This window comes from Pongo pygmaeus, chromosome 15 (genome assembly GCF_028885625.2).
Source record: "Pongo pygmaeus isolate AG05252 chromosome 15, NHGRI_mPonPyg2-v2.0_pri, whole genome shotgun sequence".
NCBI lineage: Eukaryota > Metazoa > Chordata > Mammalia > Primates > Hominidae > Pongo > Pongo pygmaeus.
The window spans coordinates 53,762,327-53,783,198 of NC_072388.2; the positions used below are offsets into that span (position 1 = coordinate 53,762,327).

Below are 20,872 nucleotides of genomic sequence, written 5' to 3' on the forward strand. Positions count from 1 at the left end.
AGGACAAACTATGTGTGCTTGGTCCAGGTGAGCTCATCATTCAGGGCTCCAGCTTCTTCCATGGTAAAGACATTCAGAAGCAACTGAGCAAACATTTCAGCAATTCCAAGACAGGTTTTTAATTGAAAACCCTAAGGTTTAGAATCTGGGGAGAGTCCTTTCACTGTTCAGAATTCCCATTTCCTCATCTCTAAGATGGCGAAGTGGAACTAGATGTTGCTGTGGTTCCTCCTAGGTTTCATATGCTCTTTCATGCCTGTTTTTATGGTTTTTCCCAAAGCATATAAAGGCTCTGATAGGCATCTGTGAAATGTCTAGTAGGGTGACTATACTCTTAGTAGCTCTGCTAACTACAGGAAAATGTACTGAGCTTACAAAGCACCATCATTAAATAACTAAAAAGAAAATCATTATGTTTGGATGCCTTTATGTTACTAGTTACTTTTCTGATTATAAAAGTAATATATGTTAATTATAGACATTTTAGAAAATACAGACTGTGAGGAAAGAGTTAACACAGCAGGTCAGGTTGCATAACCTTTTTTTTTTTTTTTTTTTGAGACGGAGTCTCGCTCTGTCGCCCAGGCTGGAGTGCAGTGGCGGCGCGATCTCGGCTCACTGCAAGCTCCGCCTCCCGGGTTCACGCCATTCTCCTGCCTCAGCCTCCAGAGTAGCTGGAACTACAGGCGCCCGCCACCACGCCCGGCTAATTTTTTGTATTTTTAGTAGAGACGGGGTTTCACCGTGTTAGCTAAGATGGTCTCGATCTCCTGACCTTGTGATCCACCCGCCTCGGCCTCCCAAAGTGCTGGGATTACAGGCCTGAGCCACCGCGCCCGGCCAGGTTGCATAACCTTGCTGGTCTCCAAGGGATCCATGATTAGCCCTTGGCCAGTCACTGGGAATATAGTCCTTAGAGAGTTCTTTGTGTTATTGATTGGTGATTTTGTTATATACAACTGGAGCAACAAACCATGCCATACTGGTTTGTCAGGTTGCTTTCCATAAACACCAAGATTGAGGTTTCATTGTTAGGGTCCTGAGTTTTGCTTGCCATGGCTAATTGCATAGCAAGATATACTTACATTACCAGCTCCTCATAAAAGCCTTGGACTCTGAGATTCAGACAGGCTTTCACGGGCAAAGACATTCCACATATGTCCCTGTAGTTAACTGCTCGAGACAGCGAGTACTCCTGTGTGGCCTCAGACAACGAAAGACAATGGAAACCTGTGTTGAACCTCTCTGGACCCTGCTGATGCATGTCTTTTTCCTGCTGCTTTTGCTATGTATACTTTGATGTAACAAACCTTAGTAGTGAGTATATAACCTGCCATTCGTTCTTTTTTAAAATTTATTTTTGAGATAGGGTCTTGCTCTGCCACTCAGGCTGGAGTACAGTGGCACGATCTTGGCTCACTGCAGCCTCAACCTCCCAGGTTCTAGTGAGCCTATTACCTCAGCCTCCCGAGTAGCTGGGACCACAGATGTGTGGCACCACACCTAATTTTTGTAGAGACAGGGTTTTGCCATGTTGCCCAGCATGGTCTCAAACTTCTGGGCTCAAGCAATCCACCCTCCTTGGCTTCCTGAAGTACTGGGATTTCAGACATGAGTCACCACGCCTGGACAACCAGTGAGTCTCGTCAGTCCTTCTGGTGCATTGCTGAATTAAATGCAAAGAAAAAAGAAAATATAAATGGCCGGACACGGTGGCTCACGCCTGTAATCCCAGCACTTTGGGAGGCGGAGGCGGGCGGATCACGAGGTCAGGAGATTGAGACCATCCTGGCTAACACGGTGAAACCCCGTCTCTACTAAAAATACAAAAAAAAAAAAAAAAAATTAGCCGGGCGTGGCGGCGTGCGCCTGTTGTCCCAGCTGCTGGGGAGGCTGAGACAGGAGAATGGCGTGAACCCAGGAGGCGGAGCTTGCAGTGAGCCGAGATCGCGCCAATGCACTCCAGCCTGGGTGACAGAGCAAGACTTCATCTCAAAAAAAAAAAAAAAAAAAGAAAAGAAAAAGAAAAAGAAAATATAAATGAACCCAAATCCCTTTATCTAGAGATAACCATTTGGCTAGATGTAAAAATAGGTTTTGACCAGCCAAATTTTCTGAAAGTCCTTCTAAATTGTTAGGAAGCAAACAAACTTGCCAATTTTATTGATTATAAAAAGTTGCATTGTGGAGTACGGATTAAGTTTTATGGAAATCCCATATTGAGACTTAAAAAAAGGCCGGGCACAGTGGCTCACACCTGTAATCCCAGCACTTTGGGAAGCCAAGGCGGGTGGATCACGAGGTCAGGAGATCGAGACTATCCTGGCTAACAGGGTGAAACCCCGTCTGTACTAAAAATACAAAAAATTACCGGGACATGGTGGGCAGGCACCTGTAGTCCCAGCTACTCGGGAGGCTGAGGCAGGAGAATGGCGTGAACCCAGTGCGTCCGGAATTGGTTCCTTCCCATGGGTTCTCAGTCTCGCTGACTTCAGGAATGAAGCCACAGACCCTCGTGGTGAGTGTTACAGTTCTTAAAGATAGTGTGTCCGGAGTTTGTTCCTTCAGATGTTCAGATGTGTCTGGAATTTCTTCTTTCTGGTGGGTTTGTGGTCTTGCTGACTTCAGGAGTGAAGCGGCAGACCTTCGCAGTGAGTGTTACGGCTCACAATGGTAGTGCAGACCTAAAGAGTGAGCAGCAGCAAAATTTATTGTGAAGAACGAAAAGAACAAAGCTTCCACAGCATGGAAAGGAAGCCAAGTGGGTTGCCACTGCGGGCTTGGGTGGCCAGCTTTTATTCCATTATTTGGCCATGCCCACATCCTGCTGATTGGTCCATTTTACAGAGTGCTGATTGGTCCATTTTAGAGTGCCGATTGGTGCGTTTACAATCCTTTAGCTAGACACAAAGCGCCGACTGGTGCATTTACAATCCTTTAGTTAGACACAAAGCTTCTCCAAGTCCCCCACCTGACCCAGAAGCTCAGCTGGCTTCACCTCTTACCAAGAGGCGGAGCTTGCTGTGAGCCGAGATCACACCACTGCACTCCAGCCTGGGTGACAGAGTGACTCCGTCTCAAAAAAAAAAAAAAAAGAAGACTTAAAAAATAACTTTATTGTTTTAAATGACTACCAAGATGTACTGAAGTTGCCTTTGTGACATAACAATGCTTTCGTTGATGATTTTGTCCTCAATCTGGAATTTGGAACCTTTTTTTTTTTTTTGCTCTACACCTTCAGAGAAAATTCTCTAGTAAAAAACTATAGAAATGATCTCTAAAAGTATAGTCTTGGAACCCAACTTTTAAATTTGATTGATTCCTATGGGAAGAGATAGGACACTTGAGAAGAAATGTGTGATATACATTTATAATATACCCCAGGAATAGGCTGTAGTGAAAAACAGATGCTGCCTGTGTCTGTACCTGAGAGTTTTGGGAGAGAAATGTGGGGGAGGAAAGTGAACTAAACTAGCTAGCTTTCCTCACTTTGTAAATTACCCTTCTGTGACAGCTTCCCACAATAATTTTAGTAACTACTAACTTATTGACTACCTACTCTGAGTGAGATACTATTCTAAGTGGACGTGTTTTCTTGTTTAATCTTTACAGCAAACACTAGTATTTTCTTTTTTTGAGACAGGGTCTCACTTTGTTGCCCAGGCTGGAGTGCTGTAGCACAAAAACGGCTCACTGCAGCCTCCACCTCCTGGGCTCAAGTGGTTCTCCCGCCTCAGTCTCCTGAGTAGCTGGGACTACAGGCATTGTGCCACCATGCCTGGCTAATTTTTGTATTTTTTGTAGAGATGGGGTTTCGCCATTTTGCCCAGGCAGGTCTCGAATTCCTGAGCTCAAGCGATCCGCCTGCCTCAGCCTCCCAAAATGTTGGGATTACAGGTGTGAGCCACTGCGCCTGGCCAAATGCTACCATTTTCTCCCTTACACAAATGAAGAACCAAGACTAAGCATGATTAAGTAAAAGTTCATGAAACTAGTAAGTGGGGTGGGGCCGGGACTGGAACCCAGAAGGTCAACTGCTATACATCAGGTCCCTTGATAGTTATTTAAATATGATGTCACTGACACAAAATAGGTTTTGGAGTTGGGTTTTGTATCAGTTAGGGTTCTCCAGAGAAAGTGAACACACAGGGATACACACACACACACACACTCAGATTTATTTTAAGGAACTGACTTACCCAGTTGTGCAAACTGGTAAGTCTGGAATTTGCAGAGCAGGCTGGCTTGCCAGAAATTCAGGGAAGAGTTAGTGTTGCCATCTTAAATTCAAAATCTGCCCTCTGGAAACTCAGGTAGGGTTTCTATATTTCAGTCTTGAGGCAGAATGGATTTTTTTCCAGGAAACCTCAGTCTTTGTTCTTAAGGCCTTCAACTTAGTGGATGAAGCCAACCCACATTATAAAGGGTAATTTGCTTTACTCAGAGTCTACTGATTTAAATATTCATCACATCTAAAACAATATCTTCAGCCAGGCGCGGTGGCTCATGCCTGTAATCCCAGCACTTTGGGAGGCCGAGGCAGGTGTATCACGAGGTCAAGAGATCCAGACCATCCTGGCCAACAGGGTGAAACCCCGTCTCTACTAAAAGTACAAAAAAAAAAAAAAAAAAAAAAAAATTAGCCAGCTGTGATGGCACACGCCTGTAGACCCAGCTACTCGGGAGGCTGAGGCAGAAGAATTGCTTGAATCCAGGAGGTGGAGGTTTCAATGAGCTGAGATCATGCCACTGCACCCCAGCCTGGTGACAGAGCAAGACTCCATCTCAAAAAAACAAAAAGCAAACAAACAAAAAAACAGTATATTCCCAGCAACATCTAGACTAGTGTTTGACCAAACGACTGGGCACCCTAGCCTAGCCATGCTGACGCATAAAATCAGCCATCACGGATTTCATTTTTCTTCTTGAAAGAGAAAGGGGAGGATGAATCCTCAAATGTGATTCACTCAAGACTGATAATAACCCCAAGATGAGCCTGCCGCAAGTGAAAAACCAGTCTCATGAGTTGGCAATCCTTTAGCCACAGCCATGCACGTGTAGCATTGGCCATAAGAGGGCACTGCCTCCTACTTGTATGACTATGTACATGGAAACCAATAGGATGGATGAGATTTGGACACTACTTTCAATTAATTAATTAATTTTTTTTTTTTTTTGAGACAGAATTTCGCTCTTGTCGCCCAGGCTGGAGTGCAATGATGCAATCTTGGCTCACTGCAACCTCTGCCTCCCAGGTTCAAGCAATTATCCTGCTTCAGCCTCCCGAGTAGCTGGAATTACAGGCATGCACCACCATGCCCAGCTAATTTTGTATTTTAGTAGAGACGGGGTTTCTCCATGTTAGTTAGGCTGGTCTCGAACTCCCGACCTCAGTTGATCCGCCTGCCTCAGCCTAATTATTATTTTTTACAGCCTCTGATTTAGCTTAGCACAACCTTTGATAGAATAAACGCCTGTGAAATTTTAGTATCACTGTGGGACCAAAGCACCTCATTGGCAATACTTAACGTTTATGTTCAATAATGCAAGAAGGGCAGGGTGCAGTGGCTCACACCTGTAATCCATGCACTTTGAGAGGCCAAGATGGGGGGATTGCTTGAGCCCAGGAGTTCGAGACCAGCCTGAGCAACACAGTGAGACCCCATCTTTTTAAAAAAGTTAAATATAATAATAAGAAGACATGGAATGATTTTATCCTTCGGCTTTCCTAGTGTGTCATATCTGGTCCAACAAGGCAGAGCCCAGTTATTCCAGATCAGGCAAATGCAGGCTGATGCTGGGGGAAGGAGGAAGTTGGGGTATTTAGAGATTGAGAGAAGAAACCGAGAGGAACCCTAGACTTCCAGATAGCTGAGGAACCTTGTAACAAAATAGAGAGGACAGGTTTGGAAGGTTGCACTTTGTGTTGTGATTTGAGGGAATAATACTGCAGGCCCCTCTGGCAATACAACACCACCTACCAGAGCAGTTCATCTAATCTGTGGATTCTTAATTGGAGGTGGAAATTCACATAAGTATAGTTATTCTTTAGTTCTCATTAATCATTAAAATCTCCCTCCTCCTCTGCGTCTGTTTTAATGACAGCCTACATTTGTGCAGTGCGAGTCTTTGTGGAAGGTTGTCCCATCCCACAAGGAACAGAGCAGGTACTAATTATTTCCAATTTATAGTTGAGGAGACACAGAGGGTAGGTGGTTTGCTTTGGCTTCCCTGTAAGCCAACCCTGGGAGGGGACCAGAAGCCTGGGGCCTGATTTTAGCCTTGTGTTCTTTCTCCTATCAAAAACATGTTCCTAACTCTCATACACTGCGATTTCCGGTGTCCACCAACTGACTGTATGCCTACAATGTGACACAGAAGTTCTACTTTTATGAATCTGGCCAACAGAAATGCATGCAGACGAGCACCAAAAGACAGGTACAAGATAGTTCATAATTTGTAATAGCCCAAACTGAAGAAAACCTCAAATTCCATCCACATAGAATGGATAAATACATGGTATATTTATATAATGGAATGCCATATAGTAATGAGAATAAATAACAAGATCTATGTGCAATGTGAATAAATTCCACAAATACATTATACATAAAGTTCAAAAGCAGGCAAAATTAATATAAAGTTTTAGAATTTACACTTTGGGAGGCCAAGGTGGGTGGATCACCTGAGGTCAGGAGTTCAAGACCAGCCTCGCCAACATGGCGAAACCCCATCTCTACTAACAATACAAAAATTAGCCGGACATGGTGGCGTGTGCCAATAGTCCTAGCTACTCAGGAGGCTGAGGCAGGAGAATCGCTTGAACACAGGAGGCAGAGGTTGCAGTGAGCCGAGATCATGCCACAGCACTCCAGCCTAGGCAACAGAGCAAGACTTCATCTCAAAAAAAAAAAAAATTTTTTTTTAGAATGTAGGTGAGTGGTTATAACCCACAGGACTAGTAACTGGGAGGGGAATGAGGGTGTTGGCTAGGGTGCCGCTAGTGTTCTACTTCTTGGCTTATGTAATGAGTTCACTTTGTAAAAATTCACGAAGCTGTACACTGATGAGGTGTGCTCTTTGATGTATATATGTTACACTTCAATAAAAAGTTGTTTTAAATCCTGATTTGTTTACACAAATTACTTTTACATGAGCCGACTTAAATACTACCAAAACTTAGCTCATCTCTGCTTAAAGGAGCGGCAGCCTTGTTTACTGTTATGCTCTGACAGAGAGCACACCAGCATTCCCTGAAGACTTTCTGAAGGGTTGTGAGAGCAGCTCAACATCTGCCATTGCATTCTGAGTGCAAGAATACATTTCAGGAGAGCTGCCACACAGGAAGTTCATCCTCTACCTTTAATACTACAAACATATGCTCTTTCTGTGTGTCCAGAAAGTAAGGAAGAAGACAGTTTCTAAGTGGGCAGGCCAGATGCAGCAAACATCTCACACAAATGGCAAAGCTCAGAACTCACTACAGTCTTGACCTCCTGTGCTCTTGAATAGCTGGGACTACGGGTGCATGCCACCACACATGGCTAAGTTGTAAACTTTTATGTAGACACAAGGTCGCACTATGTTGCCCAGGCTGGTCTTGAACTCCTGGGCTCAAGCAGTCCTTCCATGTCGGCCGCCCAAAGTGTTGGGATTACAGGTGTGAGCCATCGCACCTGGCCCATATCCCACTTTTAACAGCCAATGGCACTAGTACTATTTTCAGGAAAAGCAAGAAAGCCAAATCCTGCATCCTAACGGTGCAGATGGCACCTCCAGAGAAGAGAGAGATGAGAAATGGAGCAGCAAACTAAAGCTGCTCAAAACTCCATGGCAGGCCGCAGTGAAGTCATAAATTGAACCAGATTTCCTGTTTCCCCAACTACACCTGCTTCTCATTAGCTCTTACTGCTTTTTGCAGGACCAGCAGGCTTGAAAATATTAAAGGACAAAAGTACAACATATTCCTTCAGGGGTTGCCTGTCTCTGTTCATGGCTACACACCACACATACACATAAAAAAACACACTTACACACACATATACACACACGTGCACACACACATACACCTGCACATGTACACCCATACACACATATACACACACATGCAAATGCACACATGCACATATAGACATCCACACACACGCACACACGCATGCACACATACACACATAATACACACACATGCACATATACACAAAACATACACACATACACACACACACTCCCTTATTCCCTCTGCTGGCTTGGACTGCTACTGCCACTTGAGCTCCTTGTATCCTCTGTCTCACTGATTCTCTCCCATCCCACAAGCAAAAGAGCAAAAATCCTGAAAAACATTGCTAGAAATCCACTTGCACACTTTCTCCAGCTAGATTGCTTTTGGAGGAGTTGATGCTCTTTCTTTCCTCCCAGTGGACAGAGGGACACAGGATATGGGTCTGTAATTTTTGCACCTCTCCATGATGGGGCAGGGAGCAGTTTTCAGAACTCTGGCAGGCTGTGCCACAGGTTCGTCTTCAACCACAAGTGCAGGATCATAGTGTGGGAACTGAGGCAGGCTGCTGTTCTGCCAGAGTCTAAAGGAGTCCTAGGGCAGCAGAGATACCTTGGGGTCTGCTTGCTTAATTGGGGCCCAACATCAAGAATTTTCTGCAGTGGCAATACTCAAAGCCAGGTAGATAGCACAAAGATACATACAAAGGTGTTCATTATAGCATTGTCATCAAAGAGAAAAAGAAACAACGAAAACATCAAGCAACAGGAAGTGTTAAATTATATATAATCGGCTGGGTGCGGTGGCTCACGCCTGTAATCCCAGTACTTTAGGAGGCTGAGGCAGGTGAATCACTTGAGGTCAGGAGTTCGAGACCAACCTGGCCAACATGGTGAAACCCCGTCTCTACTAAAATACAAAAATTAGCTGGGCATGGTGGCATGCGCCTGTAGTCCCAACTACTCTGGAGGCTGAGGCAGGAGGAGAATCACTTGAACCCGCGAGGTGGAGGTTGCAGTGAGCCGAGATCACACCACTGAACTCCAGCTTGGGCAACAGAGTGAGATTCTGTCTCAAAAAAAAAAATTATATATAATCATATACCATGGATTATCACACAGCCATGGAAAGAAATGAGGCAGCTCTATATTAACCACCATGGAAAGAAGTCTATGCTATGTTGTTAATGATAAAGGCAAGTTGGAGAAAACTACATATAGCATGATCCCACGTATGGATTAAAACAATTTGTATGCACACACAGGCACACACTATTTCACATGTTAGACTTGATAAGCTGATAGAAAAACATCTAGGAAGAAGAAGGAGGAGGAGGAGGGGGAGGACGAGGGGGAGGAGGAGGGGGAGAAAGGTCTTGAAGGATACACACTAAACTATTATCAGGTTATTTCTGGGCAAGGGAGTGGAAGCGGGGATTGGTGAGGGGAACTTTCCAATTTTGCCATATTTATTTCTGTGTTATTTGGGATGCAACAGTAGTGCTTCCCCATAAAAAGTATGGGGATGGAGTATGGAGGAGGCATGGAGGCACATTTGATGGGGATGTTAGCACAGCCAGAGGCTTCTGGGAGTCAGGGCCAAGGGCTGGAAGGCAGACTGCAAGCTGGGGGAGAGGATCTAAGCTCTTGACTATGCACCGCATATCCTTTTCTTGTTTTGTTTTCCCTTTCCTGGGTCTCTTTCCAAATCCAGGCAGCTAGAGAAGAACCCCTCCCTAGGAAAACTCAGAGAGGATGGCTTGGCTTGGCCCTAGGCCTTAAGAAGAAACCTCTTCTTTCCCTTAGTGCCCATTTCCTTGTTTTTGTTTTTGTTTTTGTTTTGAGATACTCACAGACTTGAGTACAGTGGTGCAATCACGGGCCACTGCCGCCTCGACCTCCTGGGCTCAAGAGATCCTCCCACCTCAGTCTCCTGAGTAGCTGGCACTACAGGCACGCAGTGAGACCCTGTCTCTACAAAAAATAAAAAATTAGCCAGGTGAAGTGGTACGTGGTAACGTGTTGTGCCACTATATTACAATAGCTATGATGTCACTAGGCAACATAGTGAGACCTCAAACTCCCGATGCAAGTGATCCTCCTTCCTCAGCCTCCCAAAATGTTGGGATTACAGGCATATGTCACCTTGCCCAGCCTTCCTTGAGGTTCTCTTCCTGTGCCTTTTGCTATCAGAGCAAAAGATCTCCAGGAGCTGAGGAAAAGAGGCTACAATAATTTGGCTGACTTCCAGTGGAGACCACTTGTTTTCTACCCAGACTCCTCCTTAGAATTGCCTGGGGAGCTTTTAAAGAATACCTAAGCCTCACGCATAGTAATGCATCACTTATAAGAGACAGGGATGTGTTCTGAGAAATGCATTGTTAGGTGATTTTATCATTAGATGAACATCACAGAGTTTATTTACACAAACTTAGATGATATAGCCTACTACACAGCTAGGATACACTATAAAGCCTATTCTTGCTCCTAAGCTATAAACTTATACGGTGTGTTACTGTACTGAACACTGCAGGCAATCCTAACACAATGGTATTTGTGTATCTAAACACATCTAAACATAGAAAAGGTAATGTGTCATGCTACTACATTACAAGAACTATGATGACACTAGGCAATAGGAATTTTTCAGCTCCATTATAATCTTATGGGACAACCATCATATATGTCGTTCATTGTTAACCGAGATGTCGTTTATGCTGCTTAGTGTATAGCCATATATACTGAAGTATAGAAGAAATGTTTTGTTATTTTAGCAAATATCCAATGCTGGATAAATAGAACGTTTCTTTTATTCTGGAATGAGTATAAATTGGTTAAGAACCCTTTGAAAAGCAATTTGACAATACCAAAGTCTAAAATGTTTTTTAATTTTTTTTTTGAGATAGGGTCTAGCTCTGTCACTTGGGCTGAAGTACAGTGGCATGATCATGGCTCACTGCAGCCTTGACCTCCCTGGGTCAAGCAACCCTCCTAACTCAGCCTCCTGAGTAGCTGGGACTGCAGTCACATGCCATGATGCCCTGCTAATTTTTTTTTTTTTTTTTTTTTTTTTTGTAGGGATGGGGTTTCACCATCTTGGGCCAAGCTGGTCTTGAACTCCTGGCCTCAGCGATCCTTCTACCCCAACCTCCCAAAGTGCTGGGATTACAGGCATGAGCCCCCTTGCCCAGCCAAAAATATTTTCATACCATTTTGTTCAGCAATAAAACTTCTGAGAATTTTTCTTAAGGAACTATTTTTTAAAGAAAATATATGTGACAGTTGCTGTCATTATGATTCCTTTCATAATTGCTAAAAATTGGAAACAAATTAAACCTTCAACAAATGGCAGGTGCTTACTACACTGGACATTTTGCAGCAATTAAAACTGTAATGGAAATTTGTAATAATATGTAAAATATACTGATAATGAACTTGTAACCTTTTTTTTGGACTTAAGTGCTTTTGTGCTTTTATGAAAGTTCATTTCAAAAGAAAGAATAGGCCGGGTGCGGTGGCTCACGCCTGTAATCCCAGCACTTCGGGAGGCCGAGGTGGGCAGATCACGAAGTCAGGAGTTTGAGATCAGCCTGGCCAACATAGTGAAATCCTGTCTCTACTAAAAATACAAAAGTTAGCTGGGCATGGTGGCGTGTGCCTGTAGTCCCAGCTACTCAGGAGGCAGAGGCAGGAGAATTGCTTGAAACCGGGAGGCAGAGGTTGCAGCGAGCTGAGATTGAGCCACTGCACTCCAGCTTGGGCGACAGAGCGAGATTCTGTCACACACACACACAAAAAAAAAAAAAAGAACAAGCATGCTTAGACCTCATCCCAGTCTAATAATCTAATTAAGTCAAAACTCGGGGAGTAGTGGCTGGTCATTGGTATTTATTATTTATTTATTTTTATTTTATTTTATTTTTTTGAGATGGAGTCTCACTCTGTTGCCCAGGCTGGAGTGCAATGGCATGATCTCAGCACATTGCAACCTCCTCCTCCCAGGTTCAAGCAATTCTCGTGCCTCAGCCTCCAGAGTAGCTGGGATTACAGGTGCCCACCACCATGCCAGGCTAATTTATTTTGTATTTTTAGTAGAGATGGGGGTTTCACCATGTTGGCCAGCTGGTCTCGAACTCCTGACCTCAAGTAATCTGCCTGCCTCGGCCTCCTAAAGTACTGGGATTACAGGCGTGAGCCACCGCACCCAGCCCTATTTATTTTGTTTTCTAAAAATTTGTTTTAACACAGCAAAATTTCATCATGAAATGTTGGTAGTTGTTAAAGTTCCCCAGATGATTCTAATTGAAGCCAAGTTTGCCAGACAACCATTAGCCTTGGATCCAAATAAGATCCCCCACCAAGTTCAGCTGTGGCCTAGTCTAGCTTGTTTGGGTGGAGTTCTAAGTGGGGTACTAAATGGTCTGTTTCCCTAGACTTGTCACCTGCACATACCTCTCAAGGAGTAGTGGGGCCAGTGGTGGCCCCAGTAGGAGGCTAATCGTAAATTTGGGATCACGGCCCAAATAGTTATACATTTTACCACAACCAGTGGCAGGTAGACTCATTAGGAAGTAGGTGTTAAAATAATCTAGGTAAGAGTCAGTGAGGGCTCGACCAGGGTCAGGGCAGCAGAGGAAGGCAGGCAGAGGCAGAACCCACACCACTGAGCAGCTGAGCAAATCTAGGATCTACAGAGTTGGAACTAAATTCCGGAATGAATCTGGCCTGTTGTGGAGGGGATCCTAGCCCTACAGAGGCCCTGGTTGCCTGCCTGCTAGTGTCTGCACAGTCTTGCTAGAGGGGATAAAAGCAGAAAGCGTAGAAGGTTTCCACTAGGAGATCCTGGCAAGAGATGCTGGTATCTACAGGGCTCTTTAGAAGAAGGTGCCACAGCCAATTTGCTGTTGGACCAAAGGAAACAAACTAAAATTGAATAGGAAAGAGAAGAGTCAGGAGAGCAAAAGAGGTCCATCAGAAAAAGATAATGATCCCTTTATGGTCCAACAGTCTGTGACCTCAGGGAAGAGTGACACAGGTGATGTGGCATGACTGGTGAGGCAGCAAGGAGCCCCCTGCTCATCAAAGTCCTTCTCCCCCCAGCTCCCTATTGCCTGTAATTCCACTACTGGGTCAATTCTACTTGGATTAGTAAGCATCGCTCATTCATTATTGTCATCTTCTAAAACACAGATTCCTGAAAGGGCTAACAATTTGATTAGCAACAATTTAGTGGAATTGGTTTATGATGTATTCAGCCAGTGTGAGTGCCTACTCACTAGGAAGTCAGATACAATAGAAACAAGAAATTGTCAAGGTGACTGAGAAGACTCAATTCAATTCAGAAGTATCTACTAGACATTTCCTGGTCACCTGACAAGGTACGAAAACAGAAAAATGCATGATACTGTCACCTCCCTCAAGGAGCTTTTAGCCTTGTTGGGAGGAATTCAAGCACACCAAAGCCACAGACAGAACAAGCAACTGCTTATTAAACTGTTAACATAGTCAAGGGCCAACATGAAGAGCAGAGCTAAGTGCCTTCATGTCAAAGAGCCTTTTCAGAAGCTCTGATGATTGAACCACACTGACTCTTTTCATTAGGGAGCCTGGAAAATAAGCTATTACAACCCCACTGTTATCTAAATATTAACCTGGGTGTAACTTCCTGGTTCTGAGGAACCATAGTTTCTACCCTGCACCAGAGTTCTTGCCTTTGCACTACTGAGAGTCATTAATAAGTGTTTCAGTGTGCATAAGAGCCCACCTACCTTCTCTCTTTGTCCTCCTAACTCTGGCCATGTGCCATATCTTCTGGGTGGGCTAAGTAGTTTCACATTTACTAATCACCCACAAGACACATGGTTCCTGTCTATCTCAGTCACGCTCACAAGGAAACCTCGTGAGGAAACCTCACCAGCTCCTCTCTCGGGCTGTCACTGGAAGACAGGACTGTAATCATCAAGAAACTGGAAAAAAAGAAGCAAGATTTAGGCAGGGCATGGTGACTAGTGCCTGTAACCCCAGCACTTTGGGAAGCTGAGGCAGGAAGGATTGCTTGAGTCTAGAAGTTCGAGACCAGCCTGGGCAACATAGCATGAACCCATCTCTACCAAAAAAAAAAAAAGAAAGAAAGAAAGAAGGAAGAAGCAGCAGAAGAAGCAGCAGAAGAAGCAGAAAAACAGAAAAAGAAACAGAAGAAGAAGCAGAAGAAGTGGAAGAAGAAGCAGAAGCAGAAGAAAGGAAAGAAGTATGAGCCAGGTGTGATGGCTCATGTCTGTAGTCCCAGCACTTTGGGAGGCCAAGGCAGGCATATTGCTTAAGCCTAGGAGTTTGAAACCAGTCTGGGCAACATGGTGAAACCCCATCTTTACAAAAATTAGCCAGGTATGGTGGTGTGCTCCTGTAGTCCTCGCTACTCTGGAGGCTGAGGTGAGAGGATTACTTGAGCCTGGAAGGTGGTGGCTGCAGTGAGCCATGGTCAACCACTACACCCCAGCCTGGGCACAGAATGAGACCTTGTGTCAAAAACAAAAAACAAAAAACAAAAAAACTATAAGTCACAAGGGTGTATCTATTTATAAAAAATTGTTGAATTGTATACTTAGGACTTGTGCATTTCTATATATATAAATTTTACCTTTAAAAATGTGAGCAGGCCAGGCACGATGACTCATGCCTGTAGTCCCAGCACTTTGGGAGGCCAAGGCAGGCGGATCACCTGAGGTCAGGAGTTTGAGACCAGCCTAGCCAACATGGTGAAACCCCATCTCTACTAAAAATACAAAAAATTAGCAGGGCGTGGTGGCAGGTGCCTGTAGTCCCAGCTACTCAGGAGGCTGAAGCAGGAGAATTGCTTGAACCCAGGAGGCAGAGGTTGCGGTGAGCCAAGATCACACCATTGCACTCCAGCCTGGGCGACAAGAACAAGACTTTGTCTCAAAAAAAAAAAAAAAAGGGTTAGCAAATTGAACTCTGGTTAGGTTTACTTTTAGCAGTGCTATGGACTAGCAATTCTGAAACTACATTCTGTGTACTCTTGAGCTTAAGGCTAAGGGGAACCAGATTTTTCACTGCTGGGGAAAGAAGTTACAAATATGGAAAGTTTATTGCATTGGAACTGGAGTTAATCAGTACGAATTCATGTTTTCTAATATACATCTATGTCTCTATAGCTATTTCTGTGTGTATATATGTGTGTATATAATCTATTGCCTAATCCTGTCTTCTGACAGGGCCTACAAGCAATGACACACCAATAGGAATGAGCATGTTAAGCACCCAGGTCTTGGTTTCTAAATATCGTGCTTCACTAAAGGAACCAGGGATCTTTGAGAAATGGTTTATTCCAAAGCTGGAGCAGGAAAAGCTGGAGAGGATTAGCCTGAAACATCTTGTGCCAAAATGTAAGGAAGTGCTCCAAGAAAAATGGGATGTTGTAAGGACTCAGAAGCCAGTTTGGAGAGACTCCTAACTGGCCGAATCTGAAACAATTTAAGTATCAGAATAAATAATATTTGTAATGGGCCTTATCCCATTGAATAAAATAAGAATCCATATAGATATAAATAAATAAATGCATTTTTTTAAAAATGGAAGGGAGGGGAAATCTCTCTTTAAATTTTTTTTTTTTTTTTTTTTGAGACAGGGTCTCATTCTGTTGCCCAGGTTGGAGTGCAGTGGCACAATCATAGCTCACTGCAGCACTGGTCTCCTGGGCTCAAGCGTTCCTCCCACCTTAGCCTCCCAAATAGCTGGGCCTACAGGCATGTACCACCATGCTTGGCTAATTTTTGTTTTAAATTATTTGTAGAGACAGGGTCTCACTATGTTGCCCAGGCTGGTCTTAACCTCTTGAACTCAAGTGATCCTCCTGCCTTGGCCTCTCAAGGTGCTAGAATTACAGGTGTGAGCCGCTATGCCTGGTGGAAATCTCTTCATTACAGTAGAATGCCAGCTAATAAATATAGAAGGAATGACGAAGGGAGAAAATCATCAGTGAATGCTAAAACTGGTGAGTACATGTTTGATAAGAAATAGGATAATTATACAGTTGCAAAGTATGCTGCCACAAATTACTTATTTGTTACAAAGGAAAAATAATAACTCCACAGTGGCAGACACCACTTTAATCAAGTCATCAAACCTTACATCACTATATTGGCATAAACCAATATCCAATATCCAATATCATGTGCCTTCCAGTAAGATGCTTGGAGAAGGAAAATAAATAGACCTGGCAACAAAATGCTATTGTGTGATCTTGGACACAGGAAAAACAAGTAAAAGCCTTGTTAGGGCAATGGATGAGATAGATAGTAGTACTGTATTAATACTTAATTTCCTGATTGTGTTAACTGTACCATGTAAGAAAATGTAAGGGAATATAAGAGAGTGTCTTTGTTCTTGGAAAATGCACACTGAAGGCCAAAGTGGGAGGATTGTCTAAGTCCAGGAGTTTGAGACCAGCTTGGGCAACATAATGAGACCCCATTTTTGGAAAAAAAAATGTAAAACTTTACCAGGCACGGTGGCAAGTGCCTGTAGTTCCAGCTACTTGGGAGGCAGAGGCAGGAGGATCACTTGAGCCCAGGAGTTTGAGGTTACAGTAAGCTAGGATTGTGTTACTACACTCCAGCCTGTGTGACAGAGTGAGACCCTGTCCCAGCACCCCCCACTTTTTTTTTTAAGAGACAGGGTCTCTACAAAACAATAGAAGGGATTCCCATAATCCTTTATCCAGAGTCACTGATGGTTTGCATTTTTGTCTTTTTTGTCCCAGCACTTTGGGAGGCTGAGGAGGGCGGATCACGAGGTCAGGTGATCGAGACCATCCTGGCTAACACGGTGAAACCCCATCTCTACTAAAAATACAAAAAATTAGCCACGTGTGGTGGCACCTGCCTGTAATCTCAGCTACTCGGGAGGCTGAGGCAGGAGAATCACTCGAACCCAGGAAGCAGAGGTTGCAGTGAGCCGAGATTGTGCCACTGCACTCCAGCCTGGGCGACAGAGTGAGACTACATCTCAAAAAAAAAGAAAAAAAAAAGCACACTGAAGTTTTCAAGTTACTCTTTCTTTTTTTTTGAGACAGGTCTCACTCTGTTGCCCAGGCTGGAGTATAGTGGCACGATCATGGCTCACTCTGCAATGCAACCTCAACCTCCTGGGCCTAAGTGATCCTCCCACCTCAGCCTCCTGAATAGCTGGGACCACAGGCACATGCCACCATGTCCAGCTAACTTTTTTATTTTTGGTGGAGACAGGGGTCTCCCTATGTTGCCCAGGCTGGTCTCAAACCCATGACCTCAAGCAATCCTCCTGCCTTGGCCTCCCAAAATGCTGGAATTATAGCCATGAGCCACTGTGCTCAACCAACAATTTACTCTTAAATGGTTCAGTGAGCGCTCTCTCTCTCTCTATATATATATATCACATATATATATATCTCTCACATATATATTTATGGATAGAGAATGATAAGACAAAAATGCAAACCATCAGTGACTCTGGATAAAGGATTGTAGGAATTCCTTCTATTGTTCTTGTAATTTTTCTGCAAGATTGAAATTATATCAAATTAAAAGGCCCTCCTCCAACAAAGCAAACAAACCTATGAGTGTGGCCAGGAATCAGGCAACACTTTGGCAAGAGCAACCGGGAGGCCTGTGCTTCCTGCTGGGGCCAGAGCCAGCCCCAAATACGTCCACCCAGGGCCTGCAGGAGGGCATGAACAGCGACCCTGCAGGGTAGGCCTGGTTGGCAAGAGCACGTATTATGCAAATTCTATCAACAACTAGACCACAAGCTGGGTTGCAGTTCCTGGCAGAACTCATTATGTCCTTAGAGCAGAGAGGCCTTACAGCTGTTTTGTGTTAGATGATTCACAGACAACGTGCAGCAAACCGAAGAATCATTGGTGAATGTGTGAATTGCACTTGCATTTCATCTCTTTTCATAAAAGTTATTATTGTTTAAGTTAAGTCTGCTTTTTTACAGCTCACTAATAAATGGAATGTATTTGCATTTTTGCAAGGAGGCCTGAATTTTTAACATCTAATCATCTTTACCAAAGAGCAAGGATCGGTTAAAGTTTTCCCATTTAGTAAGAGTAGTAATTAAGACATACACCTTCCCTAAGCAATTCCTTTTCAAAGAGGAGCACACATTTAAAGAGAATTCATTAATGTCTCTTCTGAGGCTGTTTATCCAGTTTTGTCATGGCTCTAGAGCACAGGAATCTCTTTTTCTCTCCATCTCTTTTTTAGCCAGTCTCTGAGAATCTCTGAGTTGCTAAGTATTATTTATTTCTTCCATTTTACCCCTAGAAGTTTAACCAATTTTTATTTTTTGGCTTTGTTTTTTGAGCAACTTGAATGTCCCACACATCAAAGGCCAATTAGCTAAAAGACAGGCTTCTTCACACAACCCCTAGTTGATATCAACCTCTTTTTCTCAAAGCAACAGGAAGCTAGGTGGCCAGCTCTAAAACCAATCCCACCACATACGTTTTTCCTAACCTCTGACTTACACCTCTGGGTTGTGCCTGGTTAACCTTCTTGTTTTCCTCCTGGGACCAAGAGTGAGCTGCTGAGGAGTGAAACAGACAAAGATTCACGTTCCTCTCCGGCCGCCTATGGGGAGCAGTTTCCAAACTCCCATCCCCGGCTCATGCAGGGGCGGGGCAGTGCTGGCCTGGGAAGCACCTGGCCGACATGACTGAAGAGGCCCTGCCCCAGAAAGGCCTGAAAAACACTCGTTAAAGCTAGGGCTGAGTCATCTGGGTGTGGAGGCTGTTGGGTCACATTCTTGAAACATAACAGGCAAACAGGACAGGCAGAGAACATCTAGACTGTAGATTCTGTAAAGCTTTTTCAAGGCCGGTTCACAGAAGCATTCCCTACTCTGTGAGCGTGAAATTAAAGGTGAATGCAGCCCCAGTGCCAGAACACAAGGCCAGTCAGTGCTATACAGGGTCAGCTTAGCCCTGGGCTGACCCTTAAGATCAGGAAAAAGTTATGGGGCAGTGACTTCTCAGCAAGTCTTTTCCAAGTTTCTGGTGTCTTCGAATTCCTAGCTGAACAGAATTTATAAAAGCAGGAGGTAGCTGTTTATACCCCAATTTACCCAGGCAAAGAGAAATGCTTTGGAATTGAGATATTTTCAGGGCATGAGTGGTTTAGATCTCTGAAACTGGAAGATGAAAATCCGGTTATTAGAGATCAGCAGCACCTGAGAGGCAGGCTTCCTGGCACCTGAAGACCCACAGACAAGTCTTGGTAGCCTGGCTTGTTTTCCTTGCAGCTCAAAACCATTTCTTTGAGGTCATGATCTGAAAGGGGACACTGGGCCCTGAGACCTAAATTCTGGTCCCTATGAGTAAATGCTTCTGACAGATCAAGTTGGGGAGCTTCCGCTGAAGAACACTGAGACTAACACCCTGGTGTGACAGCCACACCTGTCTCCAAAGTGTACACCCCACCCCACCAGGACATCACCAACCTGACATTTAATTAGCAATGAGACACTTGTTTTCACTCCTGTGGTCAAAGTATGGGGAAATAGATGCTTTCTGTCTTCTTGCCTTTGGTTATTTTTCTCCTGCTTCCTGAGCTGGGCTAGGAGCGACAGAAAAGAGAAGGAAGGAGAAACCCAGCAAGGCAAGAGCAGCTCCTTCCCTTCTTTGACACATTTATGTTCTGCTCCTATAGTGGTGGAGGCAGGAAGTAGGGTGACTGGCCTGCTCCACTCACATTCTGATCATTTTCTCTACAAGGCAAGGATGGCTAGCACCTCCAGTTGTACGGAATGTTTCTATCAGGGGCCTGTGTACGGTATCATTGACATCTGGAATGTCTCATTCAAGCAAGGAGGGCCACGTGTGGTTGTGGATGGTGAGATAAAAATTCATTGCCTCTGGAAAAACAGTCAGAAAGCATGCCTTCCTGAAGGCAGGCATATCCTCTCTAAATCCAGCATATTATATAGCATTATGGAATAGAGCAGAAAAGAAACCTAACATTTGGCTGGGGGCTGGCTAACTGTACTGGACATTTTAGCTATCTTCTCAATCCGCCACCAACTCTGAGGCAGATGGCCTTGTACCCGTTTTACAGACAAGGCAACTGGGGCTGTGGATTTGGCAAGGCGCTAGTTGTAGGACCTCAGGTAACTGGCAGAGTTAGGATGTGAACCTAGGTTGCTACCTGCTCATCAAGCCTGTGTGTTCTCCATAGGACCAGGCATGCTGTGCTTGACTTTTCCACTGGTTTGACATTCAGGTCATTTGTTCATCCCTGGTCACCTACCACTTCTTCAGTTTTCCATGATTTGTTGAAGACTGCCAGGAGTGATTGTGAGGTCACTGGTGATTTGAATTTCATCTTTTTAATATATTTGATTTGAATTTTACATTTAAATATACTTGGATTTCATTAAAAAAAATTTTTTAACTATAATTAAAAACAGCCTAGGTGTGGTGGCTCATGCCTATAATCCCAACACTTTGGGAGGCTGAGGTGGGAGGATCACTTGAGCCCAGGAGTTCAGGACCAGCCTGAGCAATGTAGGGAGTCCCTATCTCTATTATTTTTATTATTTTATTATTTTTATTTTTTAAAACTAGAGATGGGGGTCTCACCATATTGGCCAGGCTGGTCTCAAACTCTTGGGCTCAAGTGATCCTCCTGCCTCAGCCTCCTGAAGTGCTGGGATTATAGGAGTAAGCCACTGCACCCAGCCTCCATTAAAAAAAATTTTTTTTTCTTTAACCTGGTGGTTCATGCCTGTAATCCAAGTACCTGGGGAGGCCAAGGTGGATGGATCACTCGAGGTCAGGAGTTCAAGACCAGCCTGGCCAACATGGTGAAATCCCTCTCTA

At 44.1% G+C, this 20,872-nt stretch overlaps 1 long non-coding RNA gene and 1 pseudogene across 2 annotated transcripts; both read right to left on the reverse strand.

Moving 5' to 3' along the window:
* Positions 1-1,169: 1,169 nt before the first annotated feature.
* LOC134738149 (uncharacterized) lies at positions 1,170-18,719 on the reverse strand. Of its 2 annotated transcripts, none has more exons than XR_010123724.1 (3): positions 18,524-18,719; positions 9,849-9,969; positions 1,170-1,204 (listed from the first exon to the last, which is right to left on the reverse strand). It is a non-coding gene; the product is annotated as an uncharacterized LOC134738149 (long non-coding RNA). The 2 variants fall into 2 exon arrangements; XR_010123723.1 differs by lacking the exon at positions 1,170-1,204 and adding an exon at positions 2,060-2,684.
* On the reverse strand, positions 3,210-3,293 carry LOC129013489 (small nucleolar RNA U3; annotated as a pseudogene).
* Positions 18,720-20,872: the final 2,153 nt, after the last annotated feature.